The 17,650-nt window shown below is 34.0% G+C and overlaps 1 long non-coding RNA gene across 1 annotated transcript; it reads right to left on the bottom strand.

Annotated features, from left to right (window-relative positions):
- Nucleotides 1-2,584: 2,584 nt before the first annotated feature.
- Nucleotides 2,585-5,586, bottom strand: LOC126881564 (uncharacterized). The gene is made up of 3 exons (XR_007696915.1): nt 5,108-5,586; nt 4,224-4,381; nt 2,585-2,983 (listed from the first exon to the last, which is right to left on the bottom strand). It is a non-coding gene; the product is annotated as an uncharacterized LOC126881564 (long non-coding RNA).
- Nucleotides 5,587-17,650: the final 12,064 nt, after the last annotated feature.

Here is a 17,650-nt window from a genome sequence, read left to right as displayed (position 1 = left end):
GACAGTAGGCACCTGTACAAGAAATACAGGATCGGTTCAAGCACGCTACCTTGTGGAATTCCTGAATTTATTAGATGCAACTCTGTATATTCACTTCCACGTTTTATTTGGAAGTACCTATCTGTCAGGTACGATTTTAGAAGTTAAAAGTGGGGATGGGGTAGTAGCTTTAACTTGTAATCCTTCATGTCACACCTTGTCTAAAGCCCGAAATATATCGAGGAAAGCTGCTGAACAATATCTTTTAGGAACTATTCAGGTCGTTATTGATTTGATTTACCACTGTATAAACTTACTCTATTGTCAAGTGCAGACTGCTTATGGCGAAACCCGAATTGGTCATATAGAATTATCTTCTTTTCGTCTATTATAGTTTTAGTCTTTTAACACATAGCTTCTCAAAAACAGGACTTGGAAAGAATTTGCAGTAGACTTATCGGTCTATATAGTCTTTAGGAATACAACTCTTCTGTTTTCTTCCCGTGCTTGGGTATCGGTACCCAGCAAACAGACCGACGTGTTAATTACGTGAATTTTGGGTACATTTGTCACCAATGTACGTAAATTGCTTACGTGAATTTCACGTGAAAATTTGGTTGGAATGTCACATTGAAAATACGTCTTTAAATTACGTGAATAACTCGTCTTCAATAGACGTGTTATTTACCTTAAATAGCAATAAAATGTTTCGGGAAATTCACGTTGCAAATACGTGTTGAATAACGTATCTTTTAGGGAACGTATTGTTATATTCCTATTTGACATAAGAAATAAAAGTCTATAGTTATATTTAAAATTCAAATAAAAATAAAGGTTTTCGTTTTTCTCGACCGCGGGCATGTAAATTTGGAACACCCTGTATAAAACAAATTATGTATAGGTAGTTTTTAAGAAAGTGTTTCGGAGAAGTGTTTACGAACCCCAGGAACAATACGACTCAAGTAAACAATTAGAGTGATGTTTAAAAAGAAAGTGTTCGTGGAAAGGTTGTCAATAACCACCGATAACTCATATTCTAGTGAATAAGATAATAGGTTATTAAATTTGTAAAGAGGATTAATGTGGAAAGTAAAATTGAAATGGGGAATATTATTTTTTCTTGAAATCCATTAAGATATTTAGAAAAAGGAAAGTTTGTGTTGGTAAATACGGATAATTGAAAGTTGCTTTGGATTGGTTGATTTTTGAATGCTGGAAGGGGTATTTGGAAGGAGGAGAATGAATGAGCAATGAGAGTCAGTGTGTTTTGAGCGATCGAGAGGCGAAGTCCAGTTTTCGAGAAGAGTGTACAAAAAAGTGAAACGCCGGGTTGGTTAGTTTTGTCTTTAAAAAAAATAAAAAGTAAGATATCGTGGAACGAGTGATAGACCGAGTCGAGATAGTATATAACTCCTTGAGTCTAGAGTAACCCGGTTTTGTTGAAGTGTTTGAAAAAGGTAGAACACGGCATCAGGAGAAGGCAGGAACGAGGGCTCTACGAGGCGTAGTTTTCAAAGGACCAGAGGCATTACTGGAAGACATGGACGAGTCTTTGGATCGCAATCCAAGCCAATAGGAAACGTGTTTTTTGTGAAGACATTGTCAAATCATCAGTAAAGGTCAGTCTGTTGTGTTATGACATGAATGTATGGTTTTTGTATTAAATAACACATTGAAAATTGAGCTACACAATCACTATAAAAATTTCATCAAACCTCAATCAATTTGTTACCGATAAATCAGAATAGTTCATTATAAATAAAATAAATTTGGAGACAAAAAGAAATAAGATTCCTATTTTTGTAATTGTTGTATTAAGTAAAGATAGAAAAATAAGATATTAGAAATATTAAGCAGTTATTGCCATTTAGAGAAAATAAACGATTTTTATAATTTCTAATTGAAATCCGTATGTGTGTATTATTTTACTCTCTTTTATCTATCCCGATTAGGAACCCACTGAGAAATACTTTGAAGCCACGAAAGTAAGTAATCGATATTATAATTTAGCCCTGAGATTGACACTATATTGGTGTTTGATCTGTTTGATTAATGAGATAATTATTGATTAATTAATTAAGATAAATTACATCTGAGAACATCATTAGATTTCAAAAGTAAGATCACAACAGTATATATTAGTATTCAAGTGAAAGATAGGTCCTCGGTTCACGTAAATAATCCCTAATAACACAAAACATTCCATGAATGTTCCTAGAATGTACACACAGGACATTGAAAACATTCCTGGAATGTCCCCAAATGCACACGAATGTCCCTGGAAAGTTCCAGGAAAGTGCTGTGTCAGCATTTTAAATATTCTTAGAATGTTCTGTTGGAACATTCCATGAATGTCTACGAATGTTCTTTGGACATTCACAGTCTATTTTTTAGACTGAATGTCTTGTTGGAACATTCCATGAATGTTCTTTGGACATTCACAGTATATTTTTAGACTGAATGTCTTGTTAGAACATTCCATGAATGTCTACGAACGTTCTTTGAACATTCACAGTATATTTTTTAGACATTCACTGAAATATATCGTCAGTAATGTGACAATACCTCCTATATGTTTTTTCATGAGGTTTGCAGGAGACGAAAAACATTTTTTAAGGTCACTTTCTGTTTTCGTACGTATTCTGACTTTTTTGTAGTAAATAGATAGTTGAATTTACTGCAAAACAAGTCAAAAAATATATGAAAACAGGAGGTGGCCGAAACAAGTTTTTAGTCTATCTTACAAATCTCTTGAAAAAAACAGATAGGAGGTATTGTCACATCACTGACGATATGTGGCCATACCAAATAATACATCCTTGATAAATATAAACATTTTTATTGCAAAAAATCTTTACATACATTTTTTAATGTAATTTACTGACATTCCTAAATATTATAAAAAAATGTGTCACATTTGCTTTGTAAACCTTTCTTTTGCTTTTCGTAGCCACATATTCCGTTTCCTTTCTGGTTTTTTGTAGACCACTTCTCTCAGCTGATTCTAAAAGAAAATAAAATAAAAGGTAATTTTTCTATCCTTTACAATTAACAATCAGAAGAAATATTATTTACAGGTAATAATACGCATAAATAATAATAATAAAAAAATAAATATTAAATAATATTTAAATAAATAATAAATAATATTTAATAAATAAAATAATAATAATGAACATTTTGTATTTTGACAACGACATCCGACGTGGAAGTAGAAACCTTAATAAAATTATTTTTTCAAGTAAATTGTGGCTTATTTCCTCAGAATAGTTAATTACAAAAAAGCCACAAAGAAATAGATTTTTCACAAACAAATAAGTATTTAGTATTCATTATATTTATTGTTTTTATTATTTACTTTAATGTCCTACTGGTACATTATTTGACAAATAATGACATTTCGAAGTCTGTTAAGTATGATATAACGCCCTTGGGCATTAAATTTAAATAACGACTTAGATACTGTCAAGTTGACAAATATCAACCTAAGTAAAACTATGGTTACCACAATTATGTTACTACTGTTACTGGTAAATGTACTTATTTAAAAACTAATCAATTCAAAATTCATTCAAATTTTTCGCATATAAAGAATAATTTAGTCAGACATTAAACGTTGAAGGCACCACAGGTATTATAATAATAACGCTTTCGGTCAACGTATATCCCTCAGGCCCTTGTTAAAAACACCATTGACCTCAAGCGTTATTATCCTTATAATACCCTTGGTACCTTAATAACTGTAACATAAGATTATACCTTAATTCTTGTTTTCTATTTCTGATGTTTTTATTTATTTACATTGAATATTAATCTGTTTTGTTGTATAATCTACTTCGCAATAATTATGTGATATATTTGACTTAAAATGAATTCAAAAATTTTTTGCAGTTGGGCAACAATGTCAACTTAGATCTCTGATGTAGATAATGAATTACAACAGTATCTATATTGTACAGACTGTATTATTAATTAGGTTATTTATTTATTTATTTATTGAAATATACATCCACCAGGTATAAACCCATAAAGGTGTACATAAGAAAACTACATACATTGACTGAACACTTGATGACAAAATATAAAATAAAATAAAGAATAACCAAAAATGTTTCTGTTGTTAATACACATACACAATAATAAACAAAGACCTTAATAAAGAAAAATAACATGGCATCAATTCGATAAGCTATTGCGTATTTCGCGTTTAAAGATGTTAAAACCAAGAAAAAAAATGCATATACCTGTGTGACATAAGCTATTGGAACAGCACAGTCTCTTAAACGAACAGATGAAAGTGAAGTTCTGTCAATATCTTTTTCTAAAAAGTGTTTTGAACATACTCCTCTATTAACAAATCTGATCTATACTTCATGTCTTCTTCGCAGGATCTTCTGGAAAGCTAAAAATACAAAATATATGCATTACTAAGCATTATTAACAAATTTTAGTTTTAAATAAAAAATATGATTAATGGACTCACAAAATATTATAAAACAGCTTAGAAATTGTTTATTAGTATAGTCGGTTCCCCAAACTCTGACACAACTGGCTAGTGATTTTAGTAGGTAATTTTTTTTGTTTTTGGCCAATTTTGCCAAAATTACAGTAATTATTAACTATTTAGTTATTATTTTTTTTTTTGTCAATTTTACCAAATTGGCAAAATTATTTACTAAAATCACTAGCCAGTTGTCTCTGAGACTCAGTAGTACTGAGACTGAGTTTAGCAAATCGACTATAATATTCTGTGTATTCATTAGTTGGTACTGCATATTATAGTGTGTGGTCTACCATCCTATTTATAAAGGCATACATTAGCAAAAACGCAAAAAGAATTACTTTAGTTTTACAAATCCTATTGTTATTATCTCTATTTACTATTTTAGTTAGGAATAAGCGAAGTTTGTGGCTTATTCACAATTATTATTAAAATAATAAATGGATATGACCAATTATTAAATTATAAAATAAAATAATAATTCTTCTGATTTATGCCTTTTATTCACTTTGTTATATCTAGGTTACTTAAAAGATTTTTTATGAATAGTATTATTAGGGTATTAATAGTATTAATTTATTTTCTGAAATACAGGGCATGCCTTCGTTTACATATTTGCATACTAACCTTTTAATAGGGCTTTTCATTCACAGTCATTTGTTTGGAGCTTCTGTCATAATTGAAACGTTATTCCTGCAGATTTTTTTATCTACATTTGTTTCTGCTACTCCAACTGCGTTAAAAACAGGACACCATTTTATTCACTATGTTAATAATACTATTAAAGCTATTATAAAAGTATCCGAATTAAAAAAATATTCTTAAAAAGCACAAATAATACCAAACAACGATCCACCCACGGCAAAGCAAGGTGTCCAAGATGAAGATGCCAAGATGGCCGAAGCGAGGTCGTTGGTTGGTCGTTTTTAGTCACGTGATGCCCTCTCAAGCGCCATGCACAAAAATATATGCACGGCGAATTTGAAAATGAACGCAAAAGAAATAAATATAAATGCCTCTCTTGGGTTTTGCATAAGTTATAAGTATTTTTTTTATGAACAAAATCGCATTCCAAATTGAATATTCGCGAACAATAATTTTTATTACATTTGTATTGTATTAATTGAACTTGGGAAACTCTTTAAATTTGACATATTATTGCACTGTAGGCCTAAAGTGTCACTTAGTTTGTCTGGTATGTTATATAAGTAATGTTGTATCTGTTACATGTATGTATTATTTCGCAACTTAAAATATAGGAACATTGGTAGTATGTTCACAGAATGTCTTATGGTAACATTCCAGGAATAATTTAAACAGATGTTCACCGAATGTTCCCTAAATGTCCAGGACATTCAAATATTGATAGAACTTTGGTAGTACATTCCTGGAATGTTGTGTGTTGTTAGGGATTCGACCTTAATTAACTTATGAATCACGTAATTATTATCCTCATATTATATAAATAAAACAAGCATAATATAAAGTATTAACAATGTATTTATTTAGTAGAATTTAGAGACTTTAAAACATTTGTCTTGTAAAATTATTATACAAGATAATGAACCAAAAATGGTACCGACCTAAAGACACATTAAAAAATTTGCCAACACAAAACACAACACAGGTCACTTTTTATTTCTAGGACACTTCGACACTTTCTTGTTTTTTCTAATTGCATCATCGGCGGCACTTCAACCCTCGAGCAGTGAGGTAAACGTTAATACGAAAGACATTATTATAAATAAACCCGCCTAAAATAAAACGAAGGAAATAAAGCTCTTCACGTTTCACGGTTTCACGTTTCACTTTCACTTTTTGTTGTGAGAAAGTGAGAAGCTGATATTAGAGGTTATGATCATCGATTTTAAAAATCGATTATTTTTAAATTACAGTTAAACTATTCTACTTACTTTAAATTAGTATTACGTATTTTCTTTTTGTTTTTAAATTTCTTCTACTATTAACTAATTGGTCTTACTAAAAATCTATTTCAATACCAGAATAATATAAAAAAATAATCCTATCGAAACGTATCTATTATTCGATAAATCGATTAATTTAGTTTTCGAACCAACTATATGTTAATCACGTACCGTGGTCACGTGATAGTATTTAAAGGAGGAGAAAGGCTTGGTAGTACGTCATCACCGCGCGCGATTTGAAAATTAGACTCAACATCATTTTAGCTCCTGTGATATTTTTAAAGAAAGAAATAGCAAAAATAGCGTCAAATCAAGGTTGGACTGAAATAGTTATGCTAAATGATTTTAAAAGCGAAATCATAAACTTTTTGTTTAAATATTGGTATTATTTACATTACTTTTACGTGAAATACATATCTAATTTTTCGACGTCCATAAAATACAGTGAGTACAATTCAAGCGATACGTATTTAACCAACACCGTTGTAAAATTTTGTTTTCCAAAATATTTCTCAAAATTTAACCAAAGGAAGTTATTTCTGTTTCGTGATTATTACGTGAAATAAACGTACCTTTGCGATGTAACCTACATTCACACCTATTATAAAAAACATGTACTATATTCGTCATTATGATTTTATATTATTCTAATGTCAAACATGTATAAAGGAAGCACTAATATATAGGTGAATGATTTGGCACTCAAAATACGTTTTTTTCCCGTCATAAATCACCGAGTTACGTATTCGTTGAAATTTGCCGTAAATTTAACGTAATCATCACGTAACTGGGCTCAAACCTGTTTGCTGGGTAACGATCTGAGCAACTTTCCAGATGCTAGGGAAATAATTTAGTCTTATAGTCTTATTAGGTGTAGGATATAGAGTATGAGTATGTAAATAATAAATCTGTAGCACGTTTCGGATAGTTCTTGTAGAATTTTTCCAGATACCAAATAAAACCAGGAGCTTTTTATGTTAATTTCTTCCATCATGCTTAATTATTTGTTTAACTTCTCGACTTCTCTAATAGTGAACTTGTTATGAGGCAGATCAATTTGTTTGTTTGGCGTTACGTATGGATTGTGAGAACACAAACAGTGATGAATCAGATATCGCAAAGTATTTTTGTTGGTCGATTCGTTGATCCATGGAATTGTATCTTCGCGAAATTTAATCACAAAAGCGTTATTGTTTTTATATACAGGTTTACTTGAAAAGTACTTCGATTGTGTAAATTAAAAATTCTCATTTTTCTTAAGTGAAATTTAAAGAATGGAAGTAGAATGAAATCTTATATTTCTTTATATATTTTCTTCGTTCTAGACACTAATCAAATCAAATAAAATTAGAATACACTATAGGTTTTCTGCACTATGGTTTAATAAAAAATAAATATTTCTTCTACTTCTTCTTCTAAACTTTCCACATAAAAAGTAAACCTGGCTGTATACTAAACAGTAGTAGACCATCAGCAAACTAAAATAAGTAGAAGTAGAATGCTAAATTTTCTGCTGTCTGTCACTTGCTGTCATTGTCATTTTTCATTTTTCTTTTTTGCTGTGTTTTGATTGTGTTGAAATGGAAAACTGATAATGATCAATACATTTGTTTAGAATAGGCTATTAATAAACCTGAAGAATATTCAGGAGCCTTATTTTTATACAAAATATGCAGGTGAGTTGCTTTCTAAATTTGTCATTTAACAAATGTATATCTGTACATGTATATCTATTACACTTTAAACATATATTACAAATTACCTAGTCTTTCAGTATTATTTGATATAATTTTTATTCATTCATCTTGTATTATTAGGTATCTGACACTGAACGTGAATATTTCATACCCCATCACTTTATGGCAAGTGAGAAAATAGTTTGAAAGATCCTTTTAATATTACTTAATTAATATTTTTGAGAATCTTTGATAGGCTTACCTTCTTTTCTTTGTCTTGAAAGATACTTTGTACAAGCATGTTCTATCAAATTTCTTAGTTGTGTAGGTACCTATACTCCCTGCATATACTCCCTACCTATACTCCCTTCGCTCTGCTAGAGGCTATATTTATTGCAATTGAAGATGTGATTAAAAACCTTTCTAGAAGCTGTTCAATCAACAACAGTGGCCAGAATTATGTCTTTTTCTATTGTCTTCTTCATTTAATACATTTCAGATAAAATTTTAGAAAACACATGATTTTAGGAATGTTGCCAGGTTCACTTACAATGGAAAGGTATGAAAACATCTGAAAAACTATAGTCAACATAACAAAGTTTAATTCAGAGAATATGAAACTTTCTGATAAATTCCAGATGAATATTCTCTAACGGCTGCATAAGTACTATCTTTCTGAAAAGAGGTTGTCCTAATGAAATATGTATAATTATACATGATATCAGTGGCTTAGTGTGAAAACCTCGTATCTCAATAAATTACAATTTTACAGGAGAGGCAAAAAACTAATTTTCTGCATAATATAATCTAAAAAGAAAAACTACTGTTACATATTTTAATTTGAGCACATTGAGACAAATATCTGATCTTGGCCCAGAGCTGAAAGTGTTAAATGTTGCTATTAAATTGAAAATACAAATATTAACTATGAAAAACACGTAAATATCCTTGCAGTATATAGAGCCTTTGCCCAAGTAACTATGATAACCTCGTATATCTTGATATACGTGTTTTTCATCTAAAATGACGTTTTCATTTTTCATGGCTTATTGGACACCTCCAAATACTAGGTTGATACAGTACAAATCTTTTGATTTCAGGTTTATAAAATGTTTCTATATGCCGGACTACCTTTTGTTGTTCACAAAAGAACATTTCTCCAAGTCGAATTTCTTAAACAAACACTCCAAATTAAGTACCGAATTCTTGGTTATAAATATACGTGGTATTCACACTAAATCAAGAGAGCAATTGATATACATGGTTTCTGTTTTGGGCTGTAGAAAATAGTCTGGTGTATTTGGATTTTTTCTAACAGTTGTAAATCATGAGATACAAGGTTTTCAAACTAAAACCACCAAAATGTCATTTTCAAAAAAAAAATGAGATAGGTACGAGGTTTTCACACTAAGCCATCGATATCTACTATAGATCAAATAATTTTAATACTTAACAGCACTGCAAGCCTTAGAGGTCCTAGGCTTCAATAGGCTTGACTAGATCTTCTACTTTTTCAGGTTCTTTACTTGTTCTCTCCAGTTCCTTGTTCCTAATTCTTCTGTCAGTCTAGACGGCATCAAACCACTTCCTTCATGGTCTCCTCCTTCTATTCTTCCTTTGTTCTCCTGCTTGCAAAACTCTTGCACCCTGATTTTCTATGTTATTTTGGGTCTCTTATACATCTCCATTATCTTGTGGTTTGTTCTCCTGTGCCATTCCCTGTTAATCTACTTTATACCACCAGAAGCCACCCATGTCTGGTTGTACCACTCCCCTGGCGTAAATTTAAGTAGAAGACCCTCTGGTCTTCACTGCCACATCTCCATTCTACGGCACTGTTCACATCGCCAATATATAGTCAACCGACCTGATGTTATCTACCAGCTGTATCTATCCTACACTCCGAGTACAACCAGAAAATGCTATCCCTCCTTCATCCTTTTTCCCACTAAACCTACACCCCCAACACACAAGGTAAAGGTGTAATTGTACCGTGCCCAGGCCTGCATGGCAGTTGTGTGTCTAAATTGAACTGTCTCAAACGGTCGACTGGGGGAACCAGGCCACACCCCCTTTCATTTAAGGCCTTGTACCGGCACAGTGAGCGCTGCTGGTATGGACAGTTTATTTCTCCCATACTCGTGGGATCAATATGGAACCATGCAAAAATTTAAAAGATTTAACCCTAGGGGTCTCGCAGGAGAACCCAACAAACAATCAAACTTCCACTGAGACTGTTCGGCAGAATCTGGAAGAAAATAATCCCATCACATCGGGTAATAAAAATACTGAGGATGCAATGCGGACTCCTTTAAAAGATGCTGAGGATGAGGTTTCTCGGCCAAAAATATCTGGGGCACAGAGAAGAAAGCTTCGGAAAATGAGAGAACAGGGAATTGACACTTCTAAGGTCAAATTACCTCCTAGACCTCAAAATAAAACTCCTGGAAATGCCGAAATCACACAACCTGTCAAGCGGACTGTGTCTGATAGAAGCACTCCTGAGGAGAAATTAACAAAAAAGAGCAGAACTGCTGCTGCCTCTTTCAAAAAGCTCAGCAGCAACTACAAAGCAGCTCTTACGGGAATAAAGACGGCAATAATTCCCAAAGAATACCCAGACATATCTGTAATGGAAAAAGACGTTGGGGCAATAAAAGAGGCCCTAATTAAACTTATCGATGAGGTTCCTTGCGCACCTCGTTACGAAGGTAATCGGCTCATGGATGGATACTATGGGTTGATATGTGCTGACGAGGAGTCCTTTAAGATCACAAAGGATTTCTTGGAAGAAAATACGGAGTGGAAGGTCGTTAAGGCTGAGGAACTCCCAAAATCGAAGCGTGTACTGATGTACCTTCCAGAGACTAAAAATAAGGATGTGAAAGTGCCACTGGCACGAATTGAAAAACAAAATCCTGAACTAAGGACCAGTCGTTGGGCAATTCTGAGTTCCAAACCAGCAACTGACGGAAGACTGCATGTGAGTCTCCGAATTGATAAGGAATCAGAGGCACAGCTCGAAAGGCTTCAATGGAAGCCTTATTACCTTCTACAGCGAGCAAGTATTATACCGTTGGAAGAGGGTAAAGCAAGACAGGCTGGGAACATTGGGGAACCAAAACCTGCAACGATTACTTCCGAACTGCAGGAGGCCGAAGGGGAATCTATGCAGGTGGAAGAAATTACAAGAGGGCCTGTTAGAGACCCCAAAAATGAATAAACTGCAAAATTAAGATCATACAGATCAATTTGCAGCACAAAAAAACAGCTTCGGCACTTTTGTGCCAGGAAGTAGCTGAGAAAAACATTGATATGGTGCTTATTCAAGAACCGTGGATAAATGAAGGTAAGACACGGGGATTAAATGTTAAGGGATGGGAACTAATTTTGGGAGTACCTGACAATAAAATCAGAACTTGTATATTTTGTAGATCTGACCTTAACCTGGTACCAGTTATGGAGCTCTGTACGGGAGACATGACAGCTGCCAGAATTAAACTGAATTGCAATGGGTTGGTTACAGAGTTGATTGTTGCGTCTCTTTACCTTCCTATTGACAGTAAAGAACAACTTCCAGGGACTGACCTAGAGAACCTTCTAGAATACACCAATGATAAGCATACAGAACTTATCATTGGAGTCGACTCCAACGCCCAAAGTACCTTTGCACTACTGAACTTAATCTTCTGAACAGGGGTAATAAGCCCACCTTCAGGACATCAAGAGCAGAATCACTAATCGACCTAAGCCTATGCTCTATGGGGATTGGGAACATAATATCTGACTGGCATGTGTCAGATGCGTTATCCTTATCGGATCATGCATACATATGCTTTGAGATAAACTCAGTCAAACCGGAACCAAGGTTCTATAGAGACCCTAAGGTGACCGATTGGGAATCCTTTAAGAGGGATCTTGGAACAAGGGTACGGAATTATCCTAAAAGGCCAAAAAACAATGTTGAGGTTGAGATGGCAGTAGACTGGTTGCAGCATGCAATAGTCGTCTCATGAGGAAAACTGCCCGTTAAAAGAAAGTCACCCTCCCAGGCAAGTAACTTGGTGGAATAAGGAGCTGTCTGATCTCAAAAGAGAAACAAGACGGCTCTTCAATAGGGCGAAGAAATCAGGTGATTGGGAAGCATATAAGGCTAAACTGAAAACCGATAATAAGAAAATCCAATCCGCTAAGGACAGATCCTGGAGAGAATTCTGTGAAAACATTGAAAGTGTACCTGAAAGCGCCAGGGTTAACAGAATCCTCAAAAGAGATAACATTAACAAACCCAAGTCAATGAAATTGCCCAATGGGAAGTATACGGACACAGAGAAGGAGGCTGTAGAGCATCTTTTAAGTGTTCACTTTCCAGGGTCGACGCAATTGACTGCTAATAACAATCATCAAGCAAACAATAGCCCAACCAAAAGGGACTGGCTGACCTCTGACGAGATCTTTGGTTCTCACAAGGTCAGATGGGCTATTGAAACTTTTGAACCTTATAAAACTGCGGGACCGGATGGTATATTTCCTAAGCTTCTCCAGGAGGGTCTGGAAATAATCATGGGTCCCCTGATCACAATATTTAGAGCTAGCCATGCTCTGGGATACATTCCCAAAGCTTGGAGAAGGGCAAGGGTGGCGTTTATTCCCAAACCAGGAAAAACAGATTACACCTTAGCAAAATCCTACAGGCCTATAAGTCTGACCTCATTCATGTTAAAAACCATGGAAAAAATCTTGAACGAACACATCAAGAAAAACAATTTAAATGAAAATCCACTGCACCAACGGCAATGGGCGTATCAGGCAGGGAAATCAGGTGAAGCCGCCCTGCACAATCTAGTGTCGGAACTCGAAAGGAGTCTGCATCAGAAAGAAGTTGCCCTTGCTGCATTTTTAGATATAGAAGGTGCATTTGATAATACCTCAATCGAGTCTATACAAAGTGCACTGGTGAGGAAGAAAATCAACAACACAACATGCAAGTGGATTATTCAGATGCTTCAGAGCAGAATAATATCCACAGATACGCATGAAGATACCATAAATCTGAGGGCAACTAAGGGATGCCCTCAAGGCGGTGTATTGTCACCGTCATTATGGAACATAGTTGTCGATGATCTGATTCATGGGCTAAGTGCCCAAGGAATCTGGGTCCAGGGTTTCGCAGATGCTATCGTGATAGTAACTAGGGGAAAATTTCCCAGCACTGTTGCGTATCAGATGCGATATGCCCTTCACTACATAGAGAACTGGTGTCTGAAAGAGAACCTCTCCGTGAACCCTTCTAAAACTAAACTGGTAGCCTTTACAAATAAGAGGAAGCTTACTGGACTGAGTGAGCTGAAATTATTTGGAGAGGTACTGGAAAGAACCAATGAGGTTAAGTATCTAGGGGTAACCCTGGATTCGAAACTCAATTGGAATACTCATATTACCAATATAACCAATAGGGCTAAGCGACTCTTCTGGAACTGCAGACGAGTTGTAGGTAAAACCTGGGGATTGAAACCAAAGGTGATATGTTGGTTGTACACATCAGTGATACGACCGACAGTTACTTATGGGTCAGTACTCTGGTGGAGAAAGACGGCTTTGCAATCTTGTGTGACCACTCTCACCACCCTACAAAGACAAGCGCTTCTAAATATAACAGGAGCCTTGAATAGTACAGGAACGGCTTCATTAGAGGCTATCACAGGTCTCCCTCCGCTGGAATTGTATATTTCGGCGGTAGCCTTTATGACCATCCTGAGGCTCAAAGCAAACAATACTTGGAGGCCAAATTATATATTGAATAGCCACACAAACATTACTGGGACTATACTTGACGAATACATCTTTATGATGAACTTAAATATGATGACACCAGAACTAATCTTCACTGAGAAGATTAACACAATTATACCATCTAGAGAACAAAAAGTCCCAAACATTAATGGAGACTTAATATGGTTCACTGATGGATCTAAAAGTGCCCATGGTACTGGATCAGGAGTCTTTGGGCAAACATGTAACTATAATAAATCTTACAGCCTAGGTCAACATACAACGGTGTTCCAGGCTGAAGTTTTTGCTTTGGTGGCCTGCATTGATGAAATAATTGATGAGGACCCTAAAGCTAAGAGAATCAACATTTACACAGATAGCCAATCGGCTATTCTGGCTGTAAAGAACCCTCTCACCAAATCAAAACTGGTGAGAAACTGCAAAGATCTCCTCAATAACCTGGCAAAAGACAACAAAGTGTCTTTAATATGGGTGCCGGGTCATGAAGGGGTGCATGGGAACGAACGAGCAGATATGTTAGCGAAACAAGGCTCGAGAAAAACTTTTGAAGGCCCAGAACCTTTCTGTGGCATCACTAAAGATGCTATGAAAAACGAGGTTCAGAAATGGCTGATAAGGAATCATCAAAATAAATGGAGAACCACTCAAGGGCAAATCCAGACTAAAAAAATAATCAAGAATATTGATAAAAAACTCTCGAACAGTTTGATGAACCTCAATAAACGAGAGATCAAAACGGTCACTGAAATGGTGACTGGACATTGTCGTTTAAGAAATCACCTATACAAACTAGGTAAGTTGAATGAACCATGGTGCAGAAAGTGCGAAATGGAAGAAGAAACTGCCATACACATACTATGCTATTCGAGGTGTGCAAGTACTTGGAAGGGGAAACGAGAAACGACCCTGCGCGAGTCGCGGAGAAATATTGCACCTATCTTAAATAATTCATATTGTCAATTGAAATTGTCAAATTGACGTATATTTCATACCTTCTGTCAATGAAGCAGAAAAATTATATATTGCTCCACAATATTGATATGATATGCAATTATTATATAAAGGTAAATTTAATTAATTTTATTTTGCTTGCAGTACTGCCTTTTTAATAACTAATTTTATTTACTACATACAATTGTTGACGTTTTCATAACATAACCTGAATCTTATTTTTTCTTCTTATTATTTTTTTGGACTATGGCCTTGACAATTATCCAGTAACCAGGACTAATATAATTGGCCAACATAATTAAAAGTGCGAATTTTAGTATAGAGCGTAGAAATAGGGGTCGCTTTGCCGAACTTGCACGGTCCCAATTGCAGTGTGCTAGGTGATGTAAGGCAGAACTTCACTGGTCAAATGAGGTTTGAACCAGAAGAGATCTTAAAACTACCAATAAGAAAACTGTTGGCCTTCGTTGAGGCCACAGGACTTATTAAAGTTTAAGGAGAAGAACAGAATTTGGTACAAAGGTCTTATGACCAAGTGCCAGAGACTAACGAGTCTCGCCTGAGTTAAGAAAAAGAAGACCACCAAAAGCATTTCTCAAGATTTTTCTCTCCTGAATATCTAGCTTTTTTCTTTCTGATTCATTGCTCAAGTTTCACATGCATACAACACTGTTGGTCTCACTATTGTTCTATAAGTTCGAATCTTGGCTGCCCTGGACACACTTTTTTGCTTTTTGTCTATTTCTCTTTGCCTCCTATATTTCTGGACCTCGGAGGTAAACTACACTATGTCATTTCGAGCAACTGTGTTTATAGTGTGTTTGCAACAAAGTTTAGAGCACTTAGAATCTTAATAAAAATTTGGTATATGCCATAATGGTTTGATAGACAATACATAAATATATATTTTAATGATAATATATAATCAATTTTTAGAATCCAGCTAATAAAACAAGGGGATTAAAAAAACGTGTTCAAAAAAACACCATGTCGACATAGTGTAGTTTACCTCGGAGGTCCAGATTTGTAACTATTACTCCAAGGTACTCAAATTCCATTTATTTTCTTCTATTTCCAAAAGATCCATTTATTTTCTTCTGCATTTCCCCTCTCATTTCCATATACGTGGTTTTTTCTTGATGTATAGTCAATCCATATTTTCTAGCTTCTTCTTCAAATTTTGTGAACTTTTTCTAAGTTCAGTTCTTCAATGTGTCAGAAACACTAGGTCATCTGCAAAACTCATGCACTGTGCCACTGTGGTCTTTTGTTTTCTAGTATTCTAATTATCTTTTCTAGTACTAGGTTGAATAAGTCTGTTCAAGGGGGTCTACCGATTTCAATTCTCTTTTGATGTTCAACTGATTTGAAAAATTTCCTTCTATCATTACTTTATTGACTGTATTAGTTAGAGTCATTTTAACTATCAGTTTCTCTGGTATTTCTAGTGATCTCATTGCTTTGTATAGCCAGCCCTGTTTCGTTAGTTGGAGTCATAGGCCTGTTTTAAATCAATAAATCGCATTTGAAAGCCTAGCTTTTGTTCAAAACTATTATTTTTTTGTAATAATTTGGTTGTTGTTCTTCCCTGTGTGAAACCAGCCTGGTATTCTCCTATTATCTCTGTTTCGTAGGTTTTTATTCTAGTTCTTATAATTTTTGCCAATACCATACTTATACAGGGTGGTTCATCATATTCGCCTCGGTGTCTGTACGGAAAAACACTTAATATTTTAAAAAAATTTCTTCACAGAAATATACAGGGCCATTAATACTACAATCTAAAAATAATGTAAATTATACAGGGTGCTCCAAAAAAGAATGGTATATCAAAGTTATATTTTTTCTTATGGAATGCCCTATATCTGATGACATTTTTGAATTAACCTTAAAAAATAAACTATACTTTCATAAGGGTTCCCTATACCTAAATACAGGGTGTTTTGATTTATTTCGATTTTTATAAAAATGTAAGGTTTTAGAAAAAAATAAATATCTACGAATCTAAGAATCAGTAACAAATTCTTTCTTGGATCTTAATAATAGATTACTTAGCATACTTAAACATATGCTTATTGCAACAAAGTTTCTTACAGGGTGGTCAAAATATGAGATTGTATTATTAACAAATTCACGCTGTAATAACTTACTTATTTTAAATAGAACACCCTGTATCTTACTAGGCTATCGCGTAGAAAATTTATTTAGCTTTCAATTCCTATTAGTGTTTCCTATACATATCGCACTTCATTTTTTAAATATTTAAAGATTTCCTAATTTGTAAGCTTTAAAAATTAGAATTAAGTACCTATGTCATGGTTATGTACAATACATCACCAACACCGGCAATATACTTAGATAAGGAACTGTCATTAATAAAATTTTCATTGTTGTCATGTAATCACACAGAGTGTTGTATTATTTTAGTTGATTTTGGCCTATATGTGACATTGAATAATATGTTTATATTAAACTGCATACCCTATATTAGATGCCGTATTCTGGAAGATATTTAAATTATATTTCATTCCGTATTAAGTATTTTCCATATCTTAAACCGACGGTTATTAAGTAAATTTAAGAACACCACTTTTTGTTTGAATCTTTGAATCGCAATTACAAACAATTAAATGCAATGTCTACTATGACGAAAACGAGCCTATTGTACAAAAATATGTAAGAATGGGTATTTATGTATTTACAGAATAACATGAGAATTTATATTTAGAGAATAACATGTGTATTGAGAATGAATGGAATTGAAGAGATTTTAAATATATTTCATTATAAAGAATAGAATATCGAGTATGTCATTTAAAATAAGA

The sequence above is a fragment of the Diabrotica virgifera genome, chromosome 3 (assembly GCF_917563875.1).
Source record: "Diabrotica virgifera virgifera chromosome 3, PGI_DIABVI_V3a".
NCBI classification, from domain to species: domain Eukaryota; kingdom Metazoa; phylum Arthropoda; class Insecta; order Coleoptera; family Chrysomelidae; genus Diabrotica; species Diabrotica virgifera.
This window is presented reverse-complemented; position numbering and strand designations above follow the sequence as displayed.